The 19,703-nt window shown below is 41.1% G+C and overlaps 1 protein-coding gene and 1 non-coding gene across 2 annotated transcripts in view; one reads left to right on the top strand and one right to left on the bottom strand.

Moving 5' to 3' along the window:
- Nucleotides 1–6,907: 6,907 nt before the first annotated feature.
- PAK1 (p21 (RAC1) activated kinase 1) overlaps nucleotides 6,908–19,703 on the top strand; it is a 95,828-nt gene continuing 83,032 nt past the window's right edge. The window contains exon 1 of the mRNA XM_068975900.1: nucleotides 6,908–7,054. The gene's annotated coding sequence lies outside the window, so the exon portion shown is untranslated. The remainder of the gene's footprint in view (nucleotides 7,055–19,703) is intronic.
- TRNAG-UCC (transfer RNA glycine (anticodon UCC)) lies at nucleotides 18,279–18,351 on the bottom strand. Its single transcript has one exon. It is a non-coding gene; the product is annotated as a tRNA-Gly (tRNA).

Here is a 19,703-nt window from a genome sequence, read left to right as displayed (position 1 = left end):
TTTCCAAAGCAAACCATTCAGTGTCACAGCAATCTAAGTCTATGCCCCGATCAGTAATACTGAAGAAGCTGAACGGTTCTATGAAGACCTACATGACCTTCTAGAACTAACACCCCCAAAAGATGTCCTTTTCAATATAGGGGACTGGAATGCAAAGGTAAGAAGTCAAGAGATACCTGAAGCAACAGGCAAATTTGGCTGTGGAGTACAAAACAAAGCAGGTCAAAGGCTAACAGAATTTTGCCAAGAACGCACTGGTCATAGCAAACACCCGCTTTCAACAACACAAGAGAAGACTCTACACATGACTCTACACATGGACATCACCAGATGGTCAACACCGAAATCAGGTTGATTATATTCTTTGCAGCCAAAGATGGAGAAGCTGTATACAGTCAACAAAAACAAGACCAGGAGCTGACTGTGGCTCAGATCATGAACTCTTTATTGCCAAATTCAGAGTTAAATTGAAGAAAGTAGGGAAAACCACTAGACCATTCAGATGTGACCTAAATCAAATCCTTTCTGATTATACAGTGAAAGTGAGAAGTAGATTTAAGGGCCTAGATCTGATAGATAGAGTGCCTGATGAACTATGGACAGAGGTTTGTGACAGGAGGAAGTGATCAAGAGTGTTCCCAAGAAAAAGAAATGCAAAAAGGGAAAATGGCTATCTGAGGAAGCCTGACAAATAGTTGAGAAAAGAAGAGAAGGAAAAGGCAACAGAGAAAAGGAAACATATACCCATCTGAATGCAGAGTTCCAAAGAATAACAAGGAGAGATAAGAAAGCCTTCCTTAGTGATTAATGCAAAGAAATAGAGGAAAACAATAGAATGGGAAAGACTAGAGATCTCTCCCAGAAAATTAGATATACCAAGGGAACATTTCATGCAAAGATGGGCACAAGAAATGAAAGAAATGGTATGGACCTGACTGAAGCAGAAGATATTAAGAAAATGTGGCAAGAATATACAGAAGAACTATACAAAAAAGATCTTAGTGATCCAGATAACTATGATGGTGTGATCACTCACCTAGAGCCAGACATCCTGGAATGTGAAGTCAAGTGGGCCTTAGGAAGCATCCCTATGAACAAAGCTAATGGAGGTGATGGAATTCCAGTTGAGCTCTTTTAAATCCTGAAAGATGATGCTGTGAAAGTCTTGCACTCAATATGCCAGTAAGTTTGGAAAACTCAGCAGTGGCCACAGGACTGGAAAAGGTCAGTTTTCATTCCAATCCCAAAGAAAGGCAATGCCAAAGAGTGTTCAAACGACTGCACAGTTGCACTCATCTCACATGCTAGCAAAGTAATGCTCAAAATTCTCCAAGCCAGGCTTCAACAGTACATCAACTATGAACATCCAGATGTTCAAGCTGGATTTAGAAAACCCAGAGGAACCAGAGATCAAATTACTAACATCTATTGGATCATCGAAAAAGCAAGAGAATTCCAGAAAAACATCTACTTCTGCTTTAGTGACTACGCCAAAGCCTTTGACTGTGTGGATGACAACAGACTGTGGAAAATTTTTCAGGAGATGGGAATACCAGATGACCTTTCCTGCATCCTGAGAAATCTGTATGCAGGTCAAGAAGCCACAGTTAGAACTGGGCATGGAACAGCAGACTGGTTCCAAATTGGAAAAGGAGTACATTGAGGCTGTATATTGTCACCCTGCTTATTTAACTGAGATGCAGAGTATATCATGTGAAATGCCAGGCTGGATGAAGCACAAGCTGGTATCAAGATTGCCAGGAGAAATACCAATAACCTCAGATACACAGATGACACCACCCTTATGGAAGAAAGCAAAGAAGAACTAAAGAGCCTCTTGATGAAAGTGAAAGAGGAGAATGAAAAACTTGACTTAAAACTCAACATTCAAAAAACGAAGATCATGGTATTCAGTCTCATCACTTCATGGCAAATAGATGGGAAACAATGGAAACAGTGAGAGACTTTATTTTTGGGGGCTCCAATATTACTGCAGATGGTGACTGCAGCCATGAAATTAAAAGATGCTTTTTCCTCGGAAGGAACGTTATTACCAACCTAGACAGCATATTAAAAAGCAGAGACATTACTTTGCCAATAAAAGTCCATCTAGTTAAAGCTGTGGTTTTTCCAGTGGTCATGTATGGATGTGAGAGTTGGACTATAAAGAAAGCTGAGTGCCGAAGAATTGATGCTTTTGAACTGTGGTGTTGGAGAAGACTCTTGAGAGTCCCTTGGACTGCAAGGAGATCCAACCAGTCCATCCTAAAGGAAATCAATCCTGAATATTCATCAGAAGGACTGGTGCTGAAGCTGAAACTCCAATACTGTGGCCACCTGATGTGAAGAACTGACTCATTGGGAAAGACCCCGATGCTAGGAAAGATTGAAGGCAGGAGGAGAAGGGGATGACAGAGGATGAGTTGGTTGGATGACATCACCAAGTCAATGGACTTGCGTTTGAATAAACTCTGGGAATTGATGATGGACAGGGAAGCCTGGCATGCTGCAGTCCGTGGGGTGGCAAAAAGTCGGACATGACTGAGCACCTGAACTGAACCAAACAGTGCTTGCATCTAAATGACCTGAAAGGTCCTGATTAGGCTAAGATGACTTCATAAACAAAACATCACTGGTCAAGGTCTTTGGATTGAAAGAATAATTTGTGATTTTTTTTTTACTTTGTAAAAACCAGAGACTGTATAAATGCAAGGAGTAATTGGACTTAAAAGAAGTCAACTGCCAACTTCTGTAAACTTGGGCATGTTATTATATATCTTAGATTTAATTTCTTTCTTTGAATATATAGTTTAGTCTTTTAAAGTCCCTTCTACTTCATCTGATTCTGCTTTTTCATGTATTTAGCCAATAGTTTCTTTCTTGGTTATAATCTATTAGCCCTTAGTAATAAATAAAATGCTGGCTTCTGATTAATATACCTAAATTTCACGTGTCTTTCATTTCATCAGAGGTACCAAGCTTAGCTAAGCTTCCTGTAGCTCACCTCTGAAAGAGACAGCATGTGAATTGGCTGGTCTGCCTTCTGTCACCAAAACAGCATCTGGTTTTTGAGAACTGAGGTCTAAAAACAGAAGGTGCCTGAATCTGCTCTTTCTTGCGAATGTTGAAGAGATAGAGTACTTATTAAATTTGCAGGTGATAAAGAATGGAAAGAAAAGCTACTGTGCTAGATGGCACGAGAGAGAGGAGAGTGAATGAGAGAGCAAGGGAGCTTGACAAGGTGGATTGAAGCCAAAAAGATGAAATTTAAGGAAGATGACAGTGAAGTTCTACATTTTAAGTTTCAAAGAAATGGCGACATATGGGGACCCTAGAGGAGACCTAGCATGATGCTATACTTAAGAAAATTGTGGTTTTGGCTGCCTAAGCCCAATGTCAGCCAAAGGTACTACTGTGACTTTAAAGCTAGTGCAGCTCCAGACTGAATTATTGGAAGTACTAAGTATAGTTAATGGAGGTGATAGTCCAGCTACATTCTATAGAAGATGGACTGCACATAGACTGTCATATTCCCCATGGGGAACCAGGCAATAAGAGGTTCATTGCAGACAGAACTGTATTTAGTGGAAAGTGCCCTAAAGCATCACTACTCAAAGTGGAGTTTGAACTCTTCACAGTCTGGAATGAGGTAAGCATAGAAATTGAGAGTGTATAGGAAATGGCAACCCACTCCAGTGTTCTTGCCTGGAGAGTCCCAGGGACGGGGGAGCCTGGGGGGCTGCCGTCTATGGGGTCGCACAGAGTCGGACGCGACTGAATTGACTTAGCAGCAGCAGAAACTTGTACAACAGTTTGACAGGGTAATTTTATGCCTAATGAATCTAATAAAAAGATAATGAAGTTTATCTTATATGTCTTTTTTTGTTTGATACTTTCCCTTTATTTTTTATTTTAATAGATTTTATTTTTAGAGCTGTTTTAGGCTTGTAGAAAAATTGACAAAAAAGTGCAAAGACCATACTCCACATCTGTCCCACTGCTCCCAGCACTTCCTCTGGAAGTGCTTAACATCTTGCGTTAGTAGGTACAATTGATGAATTAGTATTGGTACATTATTATTAACTAAAGCCTATAGTTTATATCAGGGTTCACTCTTTGTGTTGTACAGTTTTGTGGATTTTGACAAATACATAGTATCAGGTATCTACTATTATAGTATCACACAGGATAGTTTTCCTATATAAAAAATGTCCTGTGTTTCACTTACTCATCCTTGCCACGACTTTCTTCGTGTGTGGCAACCACTGATCTTTTTGCTGCATCTCGTTTTTCCTTTTCCTGAATATTCTAAAATTGGAGTCAGCCTTTTCAGACTAATGTTTTTCGTTTAACAGTATATATTTGGGGTTTTCTAAGTCTTTTAATGGGCTTTCCTGGTGACTGAACTGGTAAAGATCTTTTAATGTTTTAATAGTTCATTTCTGTTTATTGCTGAATTTAATACACATTCTATGGATGTTGTCTATCAGTTCATCTATTTGAAGCATATCTTGGTTACTTCTGAATTTTGACAATTATGAATAAGGCTGCAATAAATATTTGTGGATAGATTTTTCACTCATTTAGATAAATAACTAGGAGTGCAATTGTTACATTGTTTGGTAAGCCTGTATTTAGCTTTATAACTGCCAAACTGTTTCTCAAAGTGGCTGTACTATTTTACATTCCCTTAGCAGTGAATGAGAATTCTTGTCGCTCCACATCCTCAGCAATATTTGGTGGTGTCACTGTTTTGGGTTTTAGCCATTTTAATAGATATCTAGTGGTGTTTTAATTTGCAAGTCCCTAATGACACATGGGGGATGATCTTTTCATGTGTTTATTTGCCATCTCTATATCTTCTTTGATGAGGTGTCTGTTTAGATTTTTTGTCCATTTTTTGGTTGGGTTGTGTGTTTTCTTATTGTTGAATTTTAAGAGTTCTTTGTATATTTGGAATATAAATCCTTTAGCATATGTGTATTTTGCAATGTTTTCCCAAGTCTATGGCTTGTCATTTCATTTTCTTAAAGGGTCTTTGCAGAACAAAAGTTTTAATTTTTAAATAAGCCCAAGTTTTCAGCTTTTTCTTTTATGGATTGTGATTTTGTTGTATAAAAAGCCATCACCCTGTCTGAAGTCATCTAGATTTTCTCTCTGTTATCTTCTAGACTTTTTTTTTTTATAGTTTTGCATTTTACATTTAGGTCTGTGATACATTTTGAGTTAATTTCTGTGAAAAGTGTAAAGTCTGTGTCTAAATTTTTTTGCAGGTGGAGGTCAAGTTGTTCTCACACCATTTATTGAAAAGGCTGTTTTCTCCATTGAATTTCCTCTGCTCATTTGTCAAGTAGCAGTTGACTGTATTTGTGTGTGCATATTTAGGGTCTCTATTCTGTTCCATTGATATATTTGTCTATTCTTTCACCAGTAACATGCTGCCTTTATCTCTGTAGCTGTAGTATTAGTCCTCTGGTAGATACCTCTATATAGCTAGAGTTATATTCATAAGATATGTTGCCTAGGCTATATCCCAGACCAATTTAGTAAACCTCTGTACTAGGACTTAAGTATATATACTTAAACCTTCCCAGATAATTTTGATACATAGGGAGAGTTAAAAACCAGCATACCAAAATGATAAACTCCTTGAAGGTGTGGTCCTCTTTGATGATATGTGTGTCTCTGGTGGCTTGTACAATTTGCTTAAATAGTTGTTGAATGAGCAGATGATTAAAAGAACTGAATGTGTTTATTTTGGAGAAGAGAAAAAGTGCATGGCCTTGATACATCATCATATACACATATCTGAAAGCATTTAATATGACTTGGCACTGAAGGATGCTTTCTGAGTGCTCTTGGAGGTAGAATTAGAAGTTTACAGAGAGGCATGGACTTTAGTAGTTGCTGCGCGTGGGCTCAGGAGTTGCAGCTTATAGGCTCTAGAACACAAGCTTAATGGTTGTGACACCCTGGCTTAGTTGCTCTGTGGTATGTGAGATCCTCCCAGACCGGAGACTGAACCCATGTCTCTTGCACTGGCAAGCAGACTTCACCACTGAGCCACCAGGGAAGCCCAGAACTCAGTTTTGAGACATGTGAATTGGTGGGGCTTCCCTGATGGCTCAGTGGGGAAGAATCTGCCTGCCAGTGCAGGAGAGGTGGGTTGGATCCCTGGGTTGGGAAGATTCTGCTAGAGAAGGAAATGGCAACCCAGTGCAGTATTCTTGCCTGGGAAATCCCACGGACAGAGGAACCTGGAGGGCTATAGCCCATAGGGTTGCAAAAGAGTTGGACCCGACTTAGCAACTAAACAACAAACAACTACTTCGTAAGGTTGTGGTTATATAGACATAACATTTTGTGAAGTACCTGGTACAGAATAGCACTTAATAAATGGTAGCTGCTACAGAGATTTCTTTGCTTAGAAGCAGCTATAAGCACCCGCCCAGTGTTTCCCCTGGGGCATTCGAATTAGAACCTGACACCTTTGTTTGGGGCGTGGGTGGGTTAGTTTCTTTGCTTGAAGCCTAATATAGAATGATAGGTTTGATTTGACTTGTCCTGGATCCAGACCCAGCTGGAGAAGCAAAGGCACAGAAGAGCTCTGGTTCTCTTTCTTGACTCTGGGGCCCACCCAGGAAGCTCACACAGTCCCGGGAAAGCCTGGATTCACTGAGAAGTACCCCCTGCTGAAGACTAGGTGGAGGAGAATAGCGGAGGGGATGGGAAGGTAGTAGTCTCTCCCCTTTCCCTCAGAGCTTCTTTACTGAAAGCAGAAGCGGGTTTTCTCCCGCCTCCTTCCCTCCCTTGTTTCCCCGCCCCTTCTGCTTCGCCAACCCCGGAGCGGAGCCTCTGCTGCGCCCTGTGAGGGCGGGAGTGTGCTGCACCCCGGAGCCAGAGCTCCGGCGGCTGAGCTGCTGCGAGCCCGGCCCTAGCCAAGTATAGCTGCCTTGGTGGAGCCTGGGTGTCGCGGGCCGACCAGGCGTGGGAGAGGTGCGGCTCTGCGACAGAAACCGCAGGCAGAGATGCCGGGGCCGGCTCCCCTGACCAGGTAATGCTGGCCCACCCTGGGGCATCTTAGCTGAGCGGTGCTGGGGAGGGGGGACGGCTCTGCTGGTTTCCGGGGAGTGGTGACGCGGGTCCGGTAGACTTAGGGTCTCTTCCCTTAAGAGACCCTAAGTAATAGAACGGGTTTATGGTGGAATGCTCAGATGAGCCCACTCAGGGCTAGGCCAGGGCTGGAACCAGAGCCCTGGGTAGGGAAGGCTCTGAAGGGGAAGCTGGTTTTGGGGAACTTGCTCTGCCTGAGGATCCTTGCTCCTTTGCAAGCACCCTTCTGCTTGGCGGCTGGGGTGATGCTTCCGCCTGCTTTGGATTAGCTGCTGTCTTGCCGGACCGAGGGGGCTTTTCTCTCTGGTGCTGAGGAAGGGCAGTGTATTATAAATGACTTGTTAAGAGGTGGAGTGAACTGAGAGATGAGAGACCTGGGGTGAAGGGGAATTAGTCCTGTTTAGGCAGCCTTTAAGGACTTCCCCGGTGGCTCAGATGGTAAAGCATCTTGCCTGCTGAGTTTGTGGGCCTCAGTTTCCTTATCTGTGCAGCGAAGGGCTTGACATTTTGTTTGTGACTGGCATTTTCAGACTGCCAAACTGCCTTTTGGACAGGCAAGTTGGTAAAAGCCCTAGAGTAGACTGCAGAAATGTCCCCTTCAACACTGTAGGAGATAGGCAAACTTGGGAAACAGATTTTGGTACCTTTTCTTCCATCCAGTCTTTTGAATGGCATCTTACTGGGCTGCTCAGGACTCTGTGACTTCATGGACAAGGCAGAAGTTAAGAATCGTGATTTTTAAAGTATTGAGTGTAGGTATATTGGTCGTAGGGAGACAGAGCTGGGAAGAAGCAGGTCAAGGTATATTAATAGTTTTTTTTCCAAATTGGCCGATTCTTTGATACTTGGGCATAAAGCTGCTTTAATCGTAGCTGTCTTCTCTGGAACTTCCTCCTTAGAATGTCGAGCTAATGACAGACCTTGAGACTGTGTAATGTCTTAATCATGATCATCTGGCACCAAGAAACACATGTCAGGCTGATACTAACCTACCTTGATGATTTTGGACTGCCTTCTTCCCCCAGTTTTTCTATGACTCTACCACCTTATCTTCTCACCACTTGCCTTTCTACTTCCTACTCCTGATCATTTTTCCTATCCTGTGCCCTACCCACTTTTTCTCCCATTCCCATTTTCTTTTTCCTGCTCCCCTCTCTCTCGTACTTTCCCTTTCTAGTTCTTTCCCCTCCATAGCCAGTTTTTCTCTTGTGTCCTTCTCTTCTTGGTTAGGCTTTCTTCTCTTTTCCTTTTGGTCCAGCTTTCTCATTCTTGGCAGGTTACTGGTTTGCAGGGACTTGCTATGGTGTTAGTGAAATCCAAACACTATTCCCTCCCTTACTTTTGCCTTTCACGACGAATCTATCTTCCCCAAGCTCCAGTCTCTCCTTACTGCCTCTTTGCCTTGCTTTGGGCCCAACAGTAAGCAGTCTTTCTTCTTGGATTTGTCCCCTACCTCATTTCCCAGAGGCAGAATGAGTAAGCCAGATGGAACGGGGAGGACTTAGGAACTGGGATGGGAGAAGGGCAAGAGTTTTCTGGAGGCTCTAACTTCCTTTAGTGAGATGAGCAACTGAAGTGAAGTTGCTCAGTCATGTCCCACTCTTTGTGACCCCATGGACTGTAGCCTACCAGGCTCCTCCGTCCATGGGATTTTCCAGGCAAGAGTACTGGAGTGGGTTGCTATTTCCTTCTCTAGGGGATCTTCCTGACCCAGGGATCGAACTGCAGTCTCCCTCATTGTAGGCAGATGCTTTACCATCTGAGCCACCAGGGAAATGGTGAGCAACTAGGAGACACACAAAGACTCTTTAGCAGCTTAGAAGCTTTGCTGACCTGAAGGAAGGGAGGCAGACCTGTGAACCTAGGAAAGAAGAGGGTTGGAGGGAGAGAAGGAGGAATCCTGAGGGAGAAGAACAGTGGTCTTTTGAAGAAGAGTGGCCTGGATAAGATAGGGGTTGTTTAGGGCTAGAGATTGCTATATTGGGAAACACTGTAGTCTGGGAAAGAGGACCATATACATTCATTTTCTTTCTCTCTGAAAACTAGCTTTTTGGGCTTGTTTTCTCCTCAGTAAACTTTTTTTCAGGAGTGTCCTCAGTCTGGGACAGTGAGAGGGAAAGCAGAGATAACAAGGCAAGATTGCTATTATACATATACTTACTGTCTAGACAGTGTGCTTATGTACAAAAAGCTTTGAATATGATATCTGTTCATCCTTAAACCTTCTCTGAACCATCTATGTTAGTTTTGGTACCAGGTGTTGGGGATGCAAAAATGGAAATTGAACTAAGTTGCTGACTTCCAGTGCAAGTCTAAGAGTGGGTATCTGAAACCTCATGTGATAATGATATGTGATGTAAGAGAAACACAAGGAACTATAATAATGCAGAGGAGGGGACTTTTGATTCAGTAAGTGGCAGAGCTAGACCCTAAACTCAGGTCTTCTCTAAAGGTGATACCTGTGCTTTTATACCACATTATCTTCTGACTCTGTGTGTACATACAGTGTACAGAGGGTTTTCTTATGTTTTCCTTTCTGCCTATCTGTGAGGCTAGACTCTAGGTGCTGCTGATATGAAAAAAGAACAGACTCCTGTGATAGGTCACTGTGCCATGGCCAAACGCTCATTATTTTAGAAGAGAAATACACTTTTTCCTTGTTAACTTCTCCTGGCTCTGGGCCACTTGGGGGACTTGATGCTGAGCTCCCTGTATGAGTCATTTGTACTCCCCTCCCCTTCTGCACCCCTCCAATTTCTTAATTCAATTTCTGGCAGACTGTAGAGCCGAGAGACCAAATGGAGCTAGGTGAAGCATTTTATTTCCATTGGCCTCTGTAAAATAGGTATTTAATAACTGATAGGGTTGGTAAGGATCAAATGAAATAATAAATGTGTGAAAAGACTTTGTAAACTGTGAAGTGCTGCATAGATGTTACTGTGATTGTTCCTAAGTGTATTTTCAGCCATGAAAAATGCTCAGATGTTGCAACCTGGAGGAAATGCCAAGGGTTGTTCACTGACTAGTTTAAAACTGAGCCTCAATCCTTAATAATGAAAGAAAGGGGCTAGGAAGAGGATACTTTGCTTTAGAGACTGGTAATTGAGCCCTGTATTGAAAACTGAGGTTGAGAGGTTTAGTGTTTTCTTTGTGTGTGTGTGTGCTAAGTTGCTTCAGTCGTGTCTGACTCTTTGTAACCCTGGAGACGGTAGCCGGCCAGGCTCCTCTGTCCATGGGATTCTCCAGGCAGAAATACTGGAGTGGGGTGCCAGGTCTTCCACCAGGGGATCCTCTTGATTCAAGGATTGAAGCCACGTCTCTTATGTCTCCTGCGTTGGCAGGCAGGTCCTTTACCGCTAGCACCACCTGAGAAACACAGTGTTTTCTTTAAGGTCAAACAAATGGTAGGTGGCAAGCATGAGAAGTATTTTTAGTGATACCTTGTGCTATAGCAAAAAACAAAACAAAAGAAGGAAGGGGAAAGGGATTAAAACTAAACTGACCTCAGTTCACCTACTAAGTAGTTGGTTTTTAATCTTTCTAGTATTCATATATAAAATAGAAGATATTTTTAAATATCTTGAGTTATAAAGTTTAAAATAATTATATATAAAAAAGGAAAGTATATAGTAGGTACTTTATAGCTATACTTACTTTTATCCTGCAGAAATACCTTTGAAGTTACCTTCTTAAGAAAGTCTTCCCTGACTCCTAGGCTGTTAAGGGCTTCTGTTTTTATTTTTTTTCATTGAAGAGTGGTTGATCTACAATGTTGTGTTAGTTTCAGGTGTACAGTGAAGTGATGTAACTATATATATATATATTTCAGCTTCTTTTCCCTTATCAGTATCACAAAATATTGAGTATAGTTCTAACAGCCCCTTTTTTGGATTCATGTGCATCCTCTTGCTACTCATAGTGGCACTTACCAGGTTGTACTGTCATTGGGGTTTATGTATCTGTCTCTCCTGTTAGCATGTGAATTATTACTAGACAGAGAAGGTCTAGTAAATCTTGGTGTTTACTGTTATTAAGCCCTATTTAATTTCTATGTATACATTGATAAATACGACAGAGTTGCTCCTTTGTGAAGCTTACTGTTTAGTGAGAGAGATGTATAATAAGTAAGCAAATATAATTAAGATTCATGATAGATGTTGTAAAAACCCAGAATTCCATTTGTTGAAATTAGCTTTAGGGTACTTATGAAGAAAGCTGAGTGCCGAAGAATTGATGCTTTTGAACTGTGGTGTTGGAGAAGACTCTTGAGAGTCCCTTGGACTGCAAGGAGATCCAACCAGTCCATCCTAAAGGAAATCAGTCCTGGGTGTTCACTGGAAGGACTGATGCTAAAGCTGAAACTCCAGTACTTTGGCCACCTGATGTGAAGAGTTGATTCATTGGAAAAGACTGTGATGCTGGGAGGGATTGGGGGCAGGAGGAGAAGGGGACGACAGAGGATGAGATGGCTGGATGGCATCACCGACTCGATGAACGTGAGTTTGATTGAACTCTGGGAGATGGTGATGGACAAGGAGGCCTGGCATGCTGTGATTCATGGGGTCGCAAAGAGTCAGACATGACTGAGCGACTGAACTGAGACATGCAGGCAAAATATTTAAAAGAGTGGTGCCCAACTCTTGGGCCCAAGTTAGTAACTGTGCCACACAGCAGGAGGCAAGCAAGTGAGACTTCGTCTGCCCATCTCCATCACTTACATTGCCTGAATCATCACTTGCATTAGCACCTGAACTGAAGCTCCCCATCCCCGCTCTGCACCCCCACCCTGTCTGTGGAAAAATAGTCTTCTGTGAAACCCGTCTCTGGCACCAAAAAGGTTGGAGACTGCTGATCTAACAGATAGTTATTGGTCTGAAAAAGCTTTGGGACTAAAGATAAAAACTTGGGTTTCATCAACATATAGATGATATGTTAAGTCATGGGAATGGATGAACATCTAGGACAGAGTGTAATGTGAGGAAAGGAGCTTCCTAGCCTGGGACATGTGTAGGATAGCTAGTGAAGGAAGAGTCTACAAAGGAGATAGGAATGGACAGAAATATAGAGGGAAAGTTAGGTGAACGTGCTTTCCTAGAAGCCAAAAAGGTAGAGCATTTGAAAGAGAAGGGAGGTCAGTTACACTGAATACTGCTGGGAGGTTGAGCAAGATGAGGACAGAGTACCGACTGTTTGATTGGCAACATGGAGATGATTGACAAGGAGGCTTGACAAGACTACTTTTGGCCAAATAGTAGGGTGTTAGTTGACAAACAGAAGGGGAGGAAGTGGAGATAGTATAAGTAGACAGTTCTTTTGAGAAGCTCTGTTATGAAGGGGAACAAAGAAATAAATAGTGTTTGGAGGAGTATGTGAATGTTAAGGGATGTGTGTGTGTGTGTCTTTGAATAGGAGATGCATAGCATATTTATATTCATCCAGTATTCTAGCTCAGGCCAAAAGTTTAGAGATCTTGGTTTTTCCTTTTTTTCTTACACTGTATATTTAGTCTCTAAATAAGTCATTTGGCTCTACCTTCAAAGTACTCTCTGCCTACTGCGATCCATTTAAGCCACCATCAGTTCTCATATGAATTATTGTGATAACTTAATTGTTTCTCTGCTTTTCCTTTGCTCCTCTGCAGTCAGTACTCTGCAGCCATAGTGGTTTATTCAAAACATAAATCAATTCTTGAGTGTCTTCTCACACTTGCTACAAAATCCAAATTTATTGTGGCCTGTAAGGTCCAGCATATTCTGACCTCTGGCTACATCTCTACTCTTAAACTGTTAACCACATTTCTCCTTGTTCACTCAACTTCTGTATTGCTGGCCTTTTTGCTATTCTGTATGCCCCAAATATTCTTATCTAGGACATTTGTGCTTACTGCTCTCTTTGCTTAAAATGCTTCCATATATTACTGTGATTTGCTGTTGCATTTCATCCATGTCTTGTGTCTTTTCCTCAGAGAATCCTGTCCTGATCATTATCGTATGTACCACCCCCATCGCTGTCCGTTTATATTCACATGAACTACTGTTTAATTTTCATTATGGACTTGACATTGTATATTTATTTATTTATTTCTTCGCTTCTCTTACTAATCAATCCATAAAGTCCATGGACACAGTGACTTTGTTCTATACAGCTAGATTAGAATTGGTACATTATAGATGCTAAATGAGTATTAATATTTGCTGAATGACTGAATATGTTTTTGTGTGTGTGTGTGAGAGAGAGAGAGGGAGGTTAATGTAGCTGCTGAAGGAGAACATTCCAGGTGAGAGGGTCTCCTGAGCAGATTTCGGTTTTCTCATTGAAAGTTGGATCATTGCCTGAGGGAAGGGGTGGATGAGCATCCCAATTGATGATTTAGCAGCAGCAGCAGCAGCAGCAGCAATATTAAGTAGGAAGAGCATCATAATTTTCAAGCTAAAGCAGTCAACCAGGTAGTGTTCTCTAGGATACTCAGCTCTTTTAGTATAGAGGCAGTTTGGAGAGAGTTAAGCTCAACTATTCTGAAGTTGGGATTTTGCCACTTGAATTTTGAAAAGGAAGAGGAGGCAAGGGGGTAGATTGTTCTTGTTTTTTGATCAGGGTGGTTTAGTATATACATGTGCAGAGAAATTCTATTATAAGCCATCTTATTATCCTACAAATTTTACTGAGTGTCAGTTATCCCGTGTCCACAGTTAATATCTTAAGTCTCATTTTACTGATCTTTACCCTGGATTAATGGGGTAATATGACTGTTGATACCACTGTGCACTTTCGGCACATTATAGTGTATTTATTAGATGAAAATTCTAATTCTCCTTACTTTTTTATTTTTTATTGTGGTAAATGCACATAATATAAAGTTTACCATCTTAATAACTTTGAAGTGTACCATTCAGTGGTGTTAAAAGTACATTATTGTACAACCATCACCACCATGGAACTTTCCTGGTAGCTCAGCCAGTAAAGAATCTGCCTGCAATTCAGGAGACCCAGGTTTGATTCCTGGGTCAGGAAGATGCCCTGGAGAAGGGATAGACTACCCATTCCAGTATTCTTGGGCTTCCCTGGTAGCTCAGACTGTAAAGAATTCGCCTGCAATGCGGGAGACCTGGGTTTGATCCCTGGGTTGGAAAGGTTCCCTGGAGGAGGGCATGGCGACCCACTCCAGTATCCTTGCCTGGAGAATCCCCAAGGACTGAGGAATCCTGGTGGACTACAGTCCTTGAGGTTGAAAAGAGTCAGACACGACTGAGTGACTAAGCACAGCACAGCACAGCGTCACTACCATCCATCCCCGTAGCTCTTTTTATCTTGTAAGACTGAAACTCTATCCTGTTAAACAACAACTTCTCATTCTTTCCTTTCCCCAGTCCCTAGTCAACACCATTACACTTTCTGTCTTTATAATTTTGAGTACTCTAAGTACCTCATGTAAATGGAATTATACAATATTTGTCTTTTTGTGATTGACTTATTTTATTGAGCATAAAATCCTCAAGGTTCATCAATGTTGTAGCATGTTGTAGAATTTCCTTCATTTTCTGAATAATATTCCATTCCATACCACATTTTGCTTATCCATTATCTGTCAATGAACACTTGAGTTGCTTCCACATTTTAACTATTGTAAATAATTCTATTATGAACATGAGTGTACACATAGCTTTTCCAGACTCAGCTTTCAATATTTTTGGATATATACCCAAGAATTAAAATTGCTGAATCATATGGTAATTCTATAATATTTTAATTTTTTTAGGAACTGTTTACTATTTTCCGTAGTGGCTATACCATCTTATATTTCTACCAGCAATGCATAAAGGTTCCAGTTTCTCCACATCCTCATCAACACTTGTTATTTTCTGTTTTGTTTTGTTTTTTTGATAGTAGCCATCCTAATGGATGTAAGGTGGTATCTCATTGTGGTTTTGGCTTGCATTTCCCTAAATATTAGTGATATTAAGCACCTTTTTATGTGCTTATTGGCTTATATGCGTTTATCTTCTTTGGAGAAATGTCTGTCCAAATCCTTAGCCCATATTTGAATTGGGTTGTTCATGTTTTTGTTTTTGAGTTTTAGAGAGTTGATGTTTTTTGATGTTTAAGTGATTTATGTTTAGGGAAAAAAGGAAGTGATGGCAGTAGGGACTAACTGATAGTGGATTGAAGCTCAAAATAAAGTCTAGAAATGCTTTTGGAAGTTCTTGAACAGGTGAGCTACATGAATAGGAGGTTTTGTTTGGATGATTCACTCTAGATATCAGTCAATGAACATTTTGGGGATAAAGTCTAGGGTGTGATCATGAGAATAATCGTTAACTTGGGCTGTGTGCATGGTAAGTCGGTTCAGTTGTGTCTGACTCTTTGTGACCCTGTGGACTGTAGGCCTCCAGGCTCCCCTCTCCATGGGATTCTCCAAGCAAGGATACTGGAGTGGGTTGCCATCCTCTGCTCCAGGGGATCTTCCTGACCCAGGGATTGAACCCACGTCTCTTCTGTCTCCTGCATTGGAGATGCAGGTCAGGAATTGCCCAAGATGATAGAAGAGGATTATAAGACCTTTGGTGTTGATTTCTGCAAGTCATCTGCAGGGGTGATAAGAGTGAGGAAGATGTGTGGTATTATTGGTAGGGTGAGGGGTGGGTGAAGGTATAGGTCAGCGTAAGTTAAATCTTTGACTCCGTATCTCTCTGCTTTTTCCATTTTGCTTTACAGGTACAATTTTTTTCACGTTTTCCAGGTACAGCTCTTTGTTCATTCTGTCTCAAGTTATAATTAGTGGAAAAAGTATTTTTAAGAGAATCTGAATAATCAGGCTAGTCATGTCCTTTGCACTGTTTGATTGAATGAACTTAGGTAAGTTGCATACCCCATGGGTTTCATATTAGAACTATAAAATAAAAATTTTGAATTAGCTGACTTTATAAGATACTTCCAGCCCCTGTGTTTTTCTTCTCTAAACCAGGCTACCTTAGTCAGTGAACCATTACTAGTTACCTAATTGTGCCAGGTCTGTGCTGTCTTGGGGACATAGACATTAATCGTACTTAGTTTTGTTCCAGGGCTTGTTCATGGACTGGTGAGATTAATATCATGAAATATGGAACCTGCTGCACGGAATTATGTATAAAATGCTATTAAATTTGGGGCAAGGTAGAAATAGGAGGGCTGTGTGAAGGTTTCGTAGAGGAAGTGAGTCAAGCTGGGCGTTGAAGAATGAGTAGGAATTTTCTTGGCAGACAAGTTGGGATGTTTTAAGCAGAGAGAACAGTGTGGGCAAAGGCAAGAGCATGAAATCATATTGGGCTGGAATGAGAAGTTTAGCCATAAAAGAGATGAAACTGGTTCGGTAATTGGAGATAAAAGGTATTTATTGAATATCTATTTTGTGTCAGACAGCATGCTGGGGACTTTATATATGCTTTTAAATTCTCATAATAAGTCTGTGAAAAAGACAATCTTACTTGTATTTTACCAAAGAGGAAACTGGGGGTCAGAAATTAAAGTAGTTTTTCTGTGCTGAGAACCAGCTTCCAGTTTTCCTCCCTCCCTACTATCTCAGCACTTGCTTTCTTGTTGCTAAACCAGTGCAAGTGACTGGAGGCTGCATAGCGGGAATGTCTTTGACTTGTCAGAAGGACATCCCTCAGCAAATTCAAGACTGCAACATTCTAGGCTCCTGCCAAAGAAAACCTCCTGGCACGATTTAATTAAAGATCAGATTCTCATAACCAGGTGTCAAGGGCATGCACTCCCCAGTCTTGGGTGGAGTGCTGGTCATGCAAGTCTCAGCAGCTCTAAGTTATTGGAACTGAAAAATGTGATTAATATATGAGATAGGTTTTATTTCTTTTTTCCTTTCCCATCTTCATTTAAATAATGGCCTGAGGTATTATTAGAGGTTATGTAGTCCATTCCTTTGCCTCTTGAGTGAACAGTAAGGTATGGTACCGTGGAAAGAGAGGTGATTCTGTAGTCACACAGATTTCATTTCAGGTCCCTGGCTCTGTTGCCCACTAGCTGTGTGACCCTGGGTGACTGGCAGCATCTCTGAGATTTTTCTTCTGAGTTATTCACTATTTTATCCCCCAGCACCTAACACAGCTTGACAAAAAGTAGGAGATGAATAAATGTTTGCATGAGGAAAAGAATACCAACCAGATTTCCAAGTTTTCTTGTAAATTCCACTAATGTTAGTAATTAAAATATCAGACCTAAGTGATGTCTGAAACCCTGTTTGTAAAGACAGTTAGTCCAGGAGCTTCTATGGGGATACTTTTAAAGAATTTTGGCAACTTTGTTTAGGCATTTAGAGGCCTCTCCTAAGCTCCAAGTCCCATTGTGTGAGCTCAAGGCACCACAGAATCCTCAGTACAGATAAATAGCAGCTGGTCCCCTCCTCCAGACCATATCTCCTTTCTCATTGTCATCTCTCAGTCTTTTCTTAATCAACCATGTCATCTTTTATTTTTAACATGGAGCTTCATTGTACAGATCCAGAACTGCTTAGAAGGGACCGTTTTTCTGACTATAGCTGTATGTGTTACAGAAAATAAAAGGCCCTCTCTGCTGTGTCCTATTTTTTTCACTTTCATGTTACATTCTACAACGCCATACTCTCACACTTATGTAATTCCTATGGTCTGGAGTGTACTTGCCATCATTGTTCTCTATCAAAATCATTCTATTTATTTATTGTCTGTTTTCCTTGGTCAAGGTAATATTTCAGTGTCTGGGCCTATCCCAGACCAATTAAAATCAGAGTTCAAGCAGTGGTATCCACCCCTCCCTCCCTTTTTAAGGAAAATCTGAAACATACAGCAAAGTTGAAAGAATTTTATAGTGAATGCCTATATAATCACCATATAGATTCTTATGTCATTAATATTTTCATGTTAACTTGCTTTATCACTTCCATTATATATTAACATGTATATTATATCACATCCCTATGATCAGCTATTAATGTATCTTATTTTTAAAAAATGCATTTCAAAGTAAATTGCGGGCATTAGCATACTTCTTCTCTTAAGTACTTCATCTGGTATTTTAAAAAGCCCCAAGCGAATTCTCATAGTCTAGAGTCAAAGACTACTATCTGACCCATTTATTCTTTAAGCCCCTACTCTTTTTTTTTTGGTTGCGCTGCATAGCATGCAAGATCTTAGTTCCCTGACCAGGGTTCTAACCTGGGCTCCCTGCAGTGGAAGCACAGGGTCCTAACCACTGGACCACCAGGGAATTTCCCTAAGCCCCTACTCATTTATATAATCTCTATATCCCTGGTTTCTGGCATAGAACCTTATAAGTAAGTACACATTAAAAATTATTTGTTTGAATTATACTTGAATGAAGAACCTACAGCTGCAGTAAAAGGTGTACTTAACTTTCACTTGACTTATTTGAGGAACAGGAAATTATTTTATCTTTTTTGTTGCTTACCTCATGGCAGACATTTAGTAAATATCAATCTCAAGTCCAGCCTAAATGTGTTTATATATTTCTATATTTGCCACTGGCTAGATTTGACTGATCTAAATGTAAATCAGAAGTAGCATAGTTCAGGTCAGTGAAGGTACAGAGGGGCTAGAATTACCTCAAGTATAGTTGGAAAATCCTTTGGCAGCATGTCTGAAGACTTGGGTTCCAGTCCTCACTTTTAAATTTCTGTGTAGTCTTAGGCAATTTCTCTGTGCTTTTTGGACTTCTGTATTCTTACCTGTTGTGTAAGGGGATCAGATTAGATGACCTTTAAGATTTTTTCTGGCTTTGATATTATGGGTATCTTAAAATCTTTGATTATCTTGACTGTGTATTATACTAGTGGCTGTGGAATCCAGATGTGATAAAGTAGAAAGAAGTGGTTGTTGGTGAGCACATTCGTCTGAATCCGTCTGGTTTTATTTAGTATGTAAAGGTCTGTCTAGTCAAGGCTATAGTTTTTCCAGTAGTCATGTATGGATGTGAGAGTTGGACTGTGAAGAAAGCTGAACACTGAAGAATTGACGCTTTTGAACTTTGGTGTTGGAGAAGACTCTTGAGAGTCCCTTGAACTGCAAGGAGATCCAACCAGTCCATCCTAAAGGAGATCAGTCCTGGGTGTTCTTTGGAAGGACTGATGCTAAAGCTGAAACTCCAGTACTTTGGCCACCTCATGTGAAGAGTTGACTCATTGGAAAAGACTGTGATGCTGGGAGGGATTGAGGGCAGGAGGAGAAGGGGACGACAGAGAATGAGATGGCTGGATGGCATCACCGACTTGATGAACTTGAGTTTGAGTGAACTCTGGGAGTTGGTGATGGACAGGGAGGCCTGGCGTGCTGCGATTCATGGGGTCGCAAAGAGTCGGACACGACTGAGCGACTGAACTGACTGAAAGTATACTTGCACATAGTGGCTACTTGAAAAGTGTTTTCTTTCCCTTTTGTCTACTTCAGCACTATATCTTCATGCTTTTTATAGCATGCTTGATTGAGCTTCCCAGGTGGTGCAGTGGTAAAGAATCTGCCTGCCAATGCAAGAGATGCAGGAGATGCAGGTTCGATCCCTGGGATGGGAAGATCCCCTGGAGTAGAAGATGACAACCCACTTCA

Source organism: Capricornis sumatraensis, chromosome 8 (assembly GCF_032405125.1).
Source record: "Capricornis sumatraensis isolate serow.1 chromosome 8, serow.2, whole genome shotgun sequence".
In the NCBI taxonomy this organism is placed as follows: Eukaryota; Metazoa; Chordata; class Mammalia; order Artiodactyla; family Bovidae; genus Capricornis; species Capricornis sumatraensis.
Note: the sequence above shows the minus strand (reverse complement) of the source record. Positions and strands in the feature narration are given on the sequence as shown.